This window comes from Mauremys mutica, chromosome 8 (assembly GCF_020497125.1).
Source record: "Mauremys mutica isolate MM-2020 ecotype Southern chromosome 8, ASM2049712v1, whole genome shotgun sequence".
In the NCBI taxonomy this organism is placed as follows: domain Eukaryota; kingdom Metazoa; phylum Chordata; order Testudines; family Geoemydidae; genus Mauremys; species Mauremys mutica.
This window is the reverse complement of record NC_059079.1, coordinates 57,765,687-57,773,901: the sequence shown is the minus strand read 5'-3', so window position 1 is coordinate 57,773,901 and position 8,215 is coordinate 57,765,687.

Below are 8,215 nucleotides of genomic sequence, written 5' to 3'. Positions count from 1 at the left end.
AAGATGTGATCAACTTTTTTTTTACAAGCCAGCATTTTCAAATGTAGTTACCTCTGAAAATCAGTCCACCTTGATTTAGGTACTTGAATGTGGACTTAGTGCCTAATTTTGGGCACCTAAACTTGACAACTTTGGCCAAGATCCTTGAATTATATGTAAATCCAGACAGAGTTGTTTGGAGAGGTGGAGGCTGGTCTACAGAGACACCCCCTTCCCTACCATCTGAGCTGTTACATAAACTTCATGAAAATAATTTTTGGCTAGCTGGGAGAAAGCTGCATCACATTCAAGTAGATTGGGAATGTAGTTGGGAACTTCCTCTTACCTGGTGTTCTTGCATCATTTCTTACTAGGGACTCTGAATTGGACATACTTATTCTGAGTTGTAAATGTTTGTCTGAGATTTTTAACCTTGTCAGCTGTCCTTTTCACCTCACCTAGACAGTTTGCATTCAGACTGAAAACACGAAGTTGTTACCTGCTTTTAATGTAGAAGGCACCTGTAATTGCAGTTGGTTTTTCAAGATTGAGGGAAGAATGATGCAGTGTCTACTCTGCCACCTTGCAGGCTGCACTTCAGTTTCCAGTCTTTTTAGTAATTGGTATGATGGAAGTGATTCACAGGTGATTTCTTACCTGTTTAAGTATTTCCACGCAGGCCGAAAAGCTAGAAAACCGAATAATGCTTGGCATTTATAGGGCATGTCACTGGAGGATATCAACATGCTTTACAAGCATTAATTCATTAAACTTCACTCCACCCAGCAATTATACTTTTTTTTTCTTTCTTCATGTACATTTGATGCTTGTGAACTGTCAGTGACAGCCCTGGCGGTGGAGTTTCTCTATTGTATCACAGAACAGTTACAGCACAGACCTCAGAAGTGCAGGTTTCTCTACACTGTTACAAGGTGCCCCAACCATGCACTGGAGAAAACACCCTTAGGTAGCGTAGTCTCCTTGTCCTCTGTGAGACTGCATCTAGGAGATTAATGAGAGTGTTGGACCAGGAATACTAGTCCTAACGGGTGTTGAAATAATCTCATGATCACAACCAGTACAGAGCAGGCTTCAGTTTATGACTTGGAGATGAAAGGCTCCGTGTTCCTCTACCAATAATTACTTGAGCCACCCAGTTCCTTCAGAAGGGAGCTGATTTTGAAGGATTGTGTGTTTAGGAGAGTAATTTTTTTTCTGTCTGAAAAGGTAAAATGAGACCTTGTTTAGTACATGCCTCTCTTTTACTCCTCACTGAAGATGTAAAGGAATTTCAGATATTCTTTGGCTAGCTGGGATAAAGCAGCATCATGTTACAGGTATGTAAAATGGAATATAGTTCCAGATGTAGATTGCGGCACTTATCTCAGGGTGGGGAAATAAATTTAAAAGAGAGAAGCTATAACCTGGCCCACATTTGACTGTTCGTGTACCACCTCAGTCAGGTGAAGTGAGGGCTGTATGCATCCTTCACATGGTGGCTGCTGACCATTGTCCTCTTCAGGCTTCCCTTTTCATTACAATGTCACTCCTGCCATTGAAAGTCTTTTCCAACCACTCCACAGCACCTTGGCTTCTAGAGCAACCTCCTCGCTGGAGGGTGAAGCGGAGTTGGATCTAGCTGTCACAGACCAGTGAACCCAGCCCATGGAAATGAGTGAGTGTGCTTGCAGCAGCTAGAGCAAGGAAAAGTGTAATTCACCTGTGGCTGATAAAGTGCTACTTTGTGTTCTGCAGGCATATGCTGCAGTAGTGTTTTAAGCTTTGGTTGGAGATTCTGGGTAGCGGTTGGGACATCATCTTTAGTGTTTGCAAGTGAAAATGAAGGGGAGCTGAACCAATTAAAGTAGCATAAAGTGCTGTATAAATATTGTGGCTATTAGCAGCTGGGGTCCAGTGGAGTCAGTCAGGAGGAAAACAAGTCAGTTATATCAGGGCAAAAACTCTGAAAGAGAGGAACCATAGTCTAGAGTAAACTTAGAGGGAACATATTTACCTATGTTACAGACAAATACTCAGGGCAATTGATTTGTTTTTAATAGTGATGAACAAAACCCCTCTAAAGAAGCTGCAAACTCAAACATAGCCTGAAAACATACCCAATGACAGAACTGAAGATTGATGGCTTTCCATGTCTAAAGTGCAGTATTACAGATAAAAGTACTAGGAAAGGAAAAGAGTGTAGCATTATGAGAACAAGAAACACGGGCAAGTCAGTGTGGTGCCTAAAGGTGAAAAACATGTAATACTGGCCGTAAGTAGTAAATTGTTCAGGGTAGCACATCAACAGAAGAGACTCCAACCCATCTCCCTGTTTGTTGCCCTCTCCACCATTTCATCCAGGGTGGCTAGCTACCACTTCCAGTTACCCATCCCTGAACTTCTTTACCTAGGACCTTGCCTGAGTTCCTTTCCTCAGTAGGGACAGTTCAAACCATTCCTCGCGCTCTGGGCAGATGACTGGAGCTGTATGGTGACAGTGATGGATCCTGCCGTCCTGATCCTGTGTCTCCTCGCAGTGGTGGCCTAGTCCTCCCAGCAGGGAGCTCTGCAGCAGTTCCTGCTTGTCCCACCTGCTTGCCCTGAGTTTGAGAATACTGCTCTCCCCTTCAGTGGTTTATGACATCACAAGCACCTAAAACAATGCACAACCAATCAGTACGCTTTGTCTTTCACATCCTGCTCTAACTGAGTTGTCAGTAATGTTCTCTGCTGCTACAATGGGCAAAGAAGAATCTTGAATTTGGTTTGCAGGTTAGTAAAAAAGGCTGATTTTTTTCCCCCCCCCACATTTTTCCAAAAATAAGTGTGTATATCCAGGAATATGGAATCCTTACTTTAACTTTGTGTGTTGACAGGCCGGTACTTGGGTAGATTCTCAATTCGGTACACAAGTGCAGATGTGCATACATGTTAAAATAGATATATAGGTAAATGTTATAATTAGTAAATACACTGCTTTTTATACATTATTGTTGTACACCATCTGGGACATGGTTAATTGGCAGTGTACGACATACAGAAAAGAGAGCCTGCTCTTGGTGCTGCATACTGATATGTGTGCATGAGCACACAAACGTAATCAAATTTTGTACCAAGGTATGTAGATGACTGGGAAGCTCTATTTTGTATGATGATCAGTGTGTGCAATATCTAATACAAACGAGGAGCTAACATCTAAATACCCTACAGTACAGCTGTTCCTACTTTGTTTTATGAGCCCAGATCATACACAGGAAATTTTCATTTTCTTTATATAAATTTTCCAGTTCACCTTTTAAGATTCTAATATAAACGTATGTACTGTATTTTCCTGCAACTAGTTTTGCACCATTTCACAGTTGTCTTGTGTCCTGTTTTTACTGTTGGGTTTTGGCAGCTGGATTTATAACTGAATGCCTGCACAACCCAGTCCATGTTCAACAGGTGGAGATAACCCTTTCCAAAATTCCTGGATGGCTTTAAGGAAGCATGTCAGTCAAAGAAAGGAGAAGGGTGGGGGGGAATTTACAGGGTCTTCTTTCAGGCACAATAGCCAGCTGCCCCTCTCTATTTTTAGAAGGCGTGTGCAAGGGTACTATGGAGTGGAAAACTTTCCACAGCCTGGGTGTTAAAAGCTGTAATAGTCAGCACAGTGTAAAATGAGATGGTGCTTCTTTATGTTTAGTCCTCCTCTCCCGGCCACTGCTTTCTAATGCTTGCGCTGCACTGCTGCAATATATTCAATAATGCTGCCTAGTTCTGTTACCAGTTCGTCAAAGCCATATTGGAATTGAGTGCACTTGTTTCTTCCTTTCTCTGTTAGCCATGGCTGTTTCCAGGTAAAGGATTTACTTTGTTTCTAAAAGGCTAATAATTTTAGCAAATTTAATTGAAAAGAGCTTAATTTTCACAAGAGAATTTAAATTTCCTTAATTTATCAGGTGTTATGTGTCTCAAATTATTAATTTTTTTTACATGAAAGCTGACTCTGGAAGCATTATATTTTTTGATCATTTGCTTTAAGATTTCGTGCAAGAGTTATTATTGAATTCCATTGTTACATAGAAAAGTCCTGACATTTTGAGAATGTGGGAATAATATGGAAGCAAAGTCAGGGCAGAGGGGATCTTTGTATAATGATTGAAAATAAAGACGCTAAATTAGTGACTTTCCTATTCAGTGTAAATTCTAATGCACCCTATTTGTCTGGAGAATGAGGGAAGAGTGAGGAACTAAATTAACTGCTAATGAGTAAAATAAAATGTTACGTTCAAAGACAATTTGAGGCAATATGTTACAGCAAGTGATGAATAGGTGAAGAGATCTGCCAGTAAAGTACTATTAAGCAACAGATTTAAGCAAACACTAGGTGACTATATGGGATATAATCAGAATTAAGAGGTCTTGGTCTACGGCTAGAACTGTTAAGCACTTTGGTAATACAAATAATAGTCACTTTGGTGCTTGGGCTACCTTTCTCAGGAGTCAGGAGGGAATTAATCACGATCATGCTCCTTTTCCCCACTAGAGATATCTGTTTTGTCTTTGTTGGCAGGGATTTTTTTCCTCCTCTGGCAAAACAGATACATATAATTTTAAAATCTTCTAAATTTTAAGATAGAGATGTTTGTTGGTGTGAGCATTTGAGACACCCTGAAGCCCATGCTATGCACTGAATGAGGCAGGGTCATATGGAAAATACAGTACACAATCATGTAATTAAACATCGTACTACGTTTGCAGGAGGGAACAGAATGTTGAATGGGCAGCCTTTAATTCTAACACTTTCAAAGTACTGAGTGTTTGGCTTTGCAACCTTAACGTTTTTTTAACATAATGTTGGGGGTCTTTTGCATGTAGTATTAGAGGCAGGGCTTGTGTCACTGCCTATTAAGGTTGCCCAACACATCATCTTATAAGACGCTGGATTCCAGTTGCTTATAACTTTGCCAAACATCAGCTGTTTGGGCTGAAATTTTCCATGCTGGTTGTCGGTAGTGGGCTGAATTTGTTTGGAAAATTTCAGCCAAAATGATTCAGAGTGAGGCTAGGGAAAAATGTTTTGCCCATGTTAAAATATTCCGGTGAACTAAAAAAACACCCCCCCCCCCACACACACACACACAACCCTGAAAAGATTAGCATCCGCATGATGACTATAATTTATTCTGAGAATCAAGGAAGCTTAACAAAGCAAAAAACTTTGGACTCATGCACCTTGGTCCTGATGTGTCAAGCAATAAAAATACCTATTGGAGTTACACATGAGATTATGCTGAATAGTATACTATTAACTTTTTAAAACTGAAAGTAAAACTCTTCTGAGTTTTCTGCCTCTGTGTTGATCAAGAATGGAGTTGAAATGAGGTCTCATTTTTCAAATTAGGTGACATACTGTTTCTTTAAGCAAGTAGCATGATGGAAGTGGATAAAGTTGTAGGTAGAAGCCCTTAAGTGAAGCAGGCATGTGCCCACATGCCTGTATATATACAATTGGCTCTTTAGCAATAATGCTGTTTTGCCTTTTCTAATGACTTTCCTTCTTCAGTGTTAGAAGAAATACTTTACCTGTGTTGCCTTAGTGCAGGGGGCTGGACTAGATGACCTCTTGACCCCTACATTTCTATGATTCTATAGCTGCATGTTATCACATGCCTGCTTTTCAAATACAGTTCTCTTTTTATAATGTACCTATGATGAGGGGGAGAAAAATCCTGCAAAGTAGAAGTATTAGAGGTATTATAAAAATGATATCCTAAACATTTCCCCTTCCCTGCATTTTTAATGAAACGTTATTAAAAGTGAAAGAACTTAACTTCAGTTTTCATTGTATTGATTTAAACTGCTTGTTTGCTACATTTTTCACTTAGAATTAACTTTAAATTTCTTCAAAAATATTTAATTGAAATTTTTTTTAAAAGGTGTAAACATCTGTACTCCTACTTTTTATATTTTTTTTCCTGTTATTTGCCTAAACCTTATGTTCTGGGTCTCAGTGAGACAGTCACTTTAATTAGTCTTTTTTTTAATTAAGTGGTTCTTATAAGAATGATTTTTTTTTAGTAGATATAAAAGTTGGAAAAATAACTCCCTGTTCTGGTGTAAGGAGGCAGGTTCAAAGATTTGGCATATGTAGACTTCCTGGAACCCCAGGTTTATTAACCCTGCACCATTTATTCAGGCATCAGAAGTAGACTGAGTTTCAGGCAGGTTTCTGTCTGTATAACATTTGGATGAGCCTTTACAAAGCAAATTGTTCTTTCACTCTGATAGCCATTTATGTAAAAACTAGAGTTGGTCAAAAAGTGATGGAGAAAAATTATAAACTAAATTTTGAAGTAATTTCTGTTCTGTGGGTTTTGAAAAAACAACTTTTCACTCATTCAAAAAATTGCACATCACTTTTGAAATGGAAAATATTTTAATTTAGTTTTTTTTAAATTTTTAATTATTTGATTTTTTTCCTGGTTTCTTCCTTAATTTGATTTTTGCCCTGAAAAGGGAAGAGGAAAAAGGGGGAAATAAAATCATGGGGAATAATCCTGAATATTTTGTTCCATTTTTTTTAAAAAGAGTAAATCATAGTGGGAGGGGAAAAAAAGGTTTAGGGTAATAGATCTAAAAGAATGTCCTTATTTGAAAAACTGACTAGCCCTATACTACCCGAAGACCCCATTAAGACTTGGGAAAGAACATGGCTGTTACCACTGATGCCATTGGTTGCAGTCCTCCTATTTGAGTTGTGCTAGGGGTGAGCTGCTGCTCTTACACAACAGTGTTGGCTGCAGTTAATGAATCTGGGCTACAGCACCACTTGATAGGGCCCTGCTGTGAAAAAATTTGTGGATGGTGAAATCTGGTCTCCCCTGTGAAACCTGTATAGCACAGGGTAAAAGTACATACAAGACCATGATTTCATGTGGGTGATCAGTGTTTCTCAAAGTGGGGATCCTCACCCAAAAGTGGACTGTGGGAGAGGGGGGTTTGCAAGGTTATTGCAGGGGGTCCTAATATTGCTACCCTTACTTCTGTGCTACCTTCAGAGCTGGGTGGCTGGAGAGCAGAGCTGAGCAGTTGGCCAGCAGCTGCTAAAGACAGCATCCTGCCAGCATTACTGTAAACTCTCCCACCCCCACCACACAACTCCTGTTTGGGTCAGGACCCCTACAGTTACAACACCATAACATTTCAGATTTTAAAATCTGAAGCCTCTGAAATTGAACAAAATGGATTGTGAAGCTGGTAGGGCCCTTTTCATTGATTTTAATGGAGGTTAGGAGCCTACACTACTTTCATGGAGCTACTTTTGGATTCACTGCCCCAAAACTTTAACACAGGGTTAAGGCAGCACCCACCAAACTTGTCTTGTTCCAAAACACTGAACACATCTAAACTTAAACCCCTGAAAAGCTGCCATTCCAGGGTTAAGATACACACCACACCAGCTCTGCAACAGATGTCCTCCAGGTCTTAAATGCTGTGTCTCAACCTTAGCTGTAGGGGTGCTCCCCACCCCTACATCCCTTACGAAGGGCAGGAGAAATAGCTGGTTCCAGGTGCTGAGATTCTATTCAAACCATTGCCACTCTTGGAGCACGTTTTGTGGGAAATCTTTCCTCTCCTTCACTGCTCAGCTGTTGTCCCTCCAAAGGGTAGCCCTGCCTTCTGTCAGATCTAAAGCGGAGACGTGTCAGTGCCCGAGTATTACATCGCAGGTGCGCCCTGAGGTATGCAGGAAGCTGTGCCACACCCAATATGGCCGAAGTATCGTTTGGGCAGGAATGCTTAGGGGCGCCGCCATGTTTGGAAGGTCATAGATTAGGCCATTCTCGCGAGGCGTGGCCGGCTGTTCCCGCCCTGCCCCGCGCCGCTGCCGCCGCCGCTCCGTGTCAGTCGTTGGCCGGTAATGGCGACCGGCGAGCTCTCCTGAGGTGACTGAGCCCGTGCCGGGCCCAGAGTGGGACGCAGCCGCCCGTGGAGGAGCAAAGCGAGGGGTGCTGCTAACTCCACCGGGCCCCCAGCCCCCCCAGGATGCGCTGGGAGCTGCCCCCGGGGTGGGAGGCGGCGGCGGCGACTCTCAGGTGAGGAGCCTGAAGGGGGAGAGCGGCTGGCAGCGGCCTGTCCTCAGCCGGGCCCTGCCCTGCCTCGCCCCGCGGCCGCCTCGGCTCCTGACCTCCTGGGGCGAGGTGGAGCCCCGGGGGTGGGACGCCCTTGGGTCGGGCTCAGGGGCTCCATC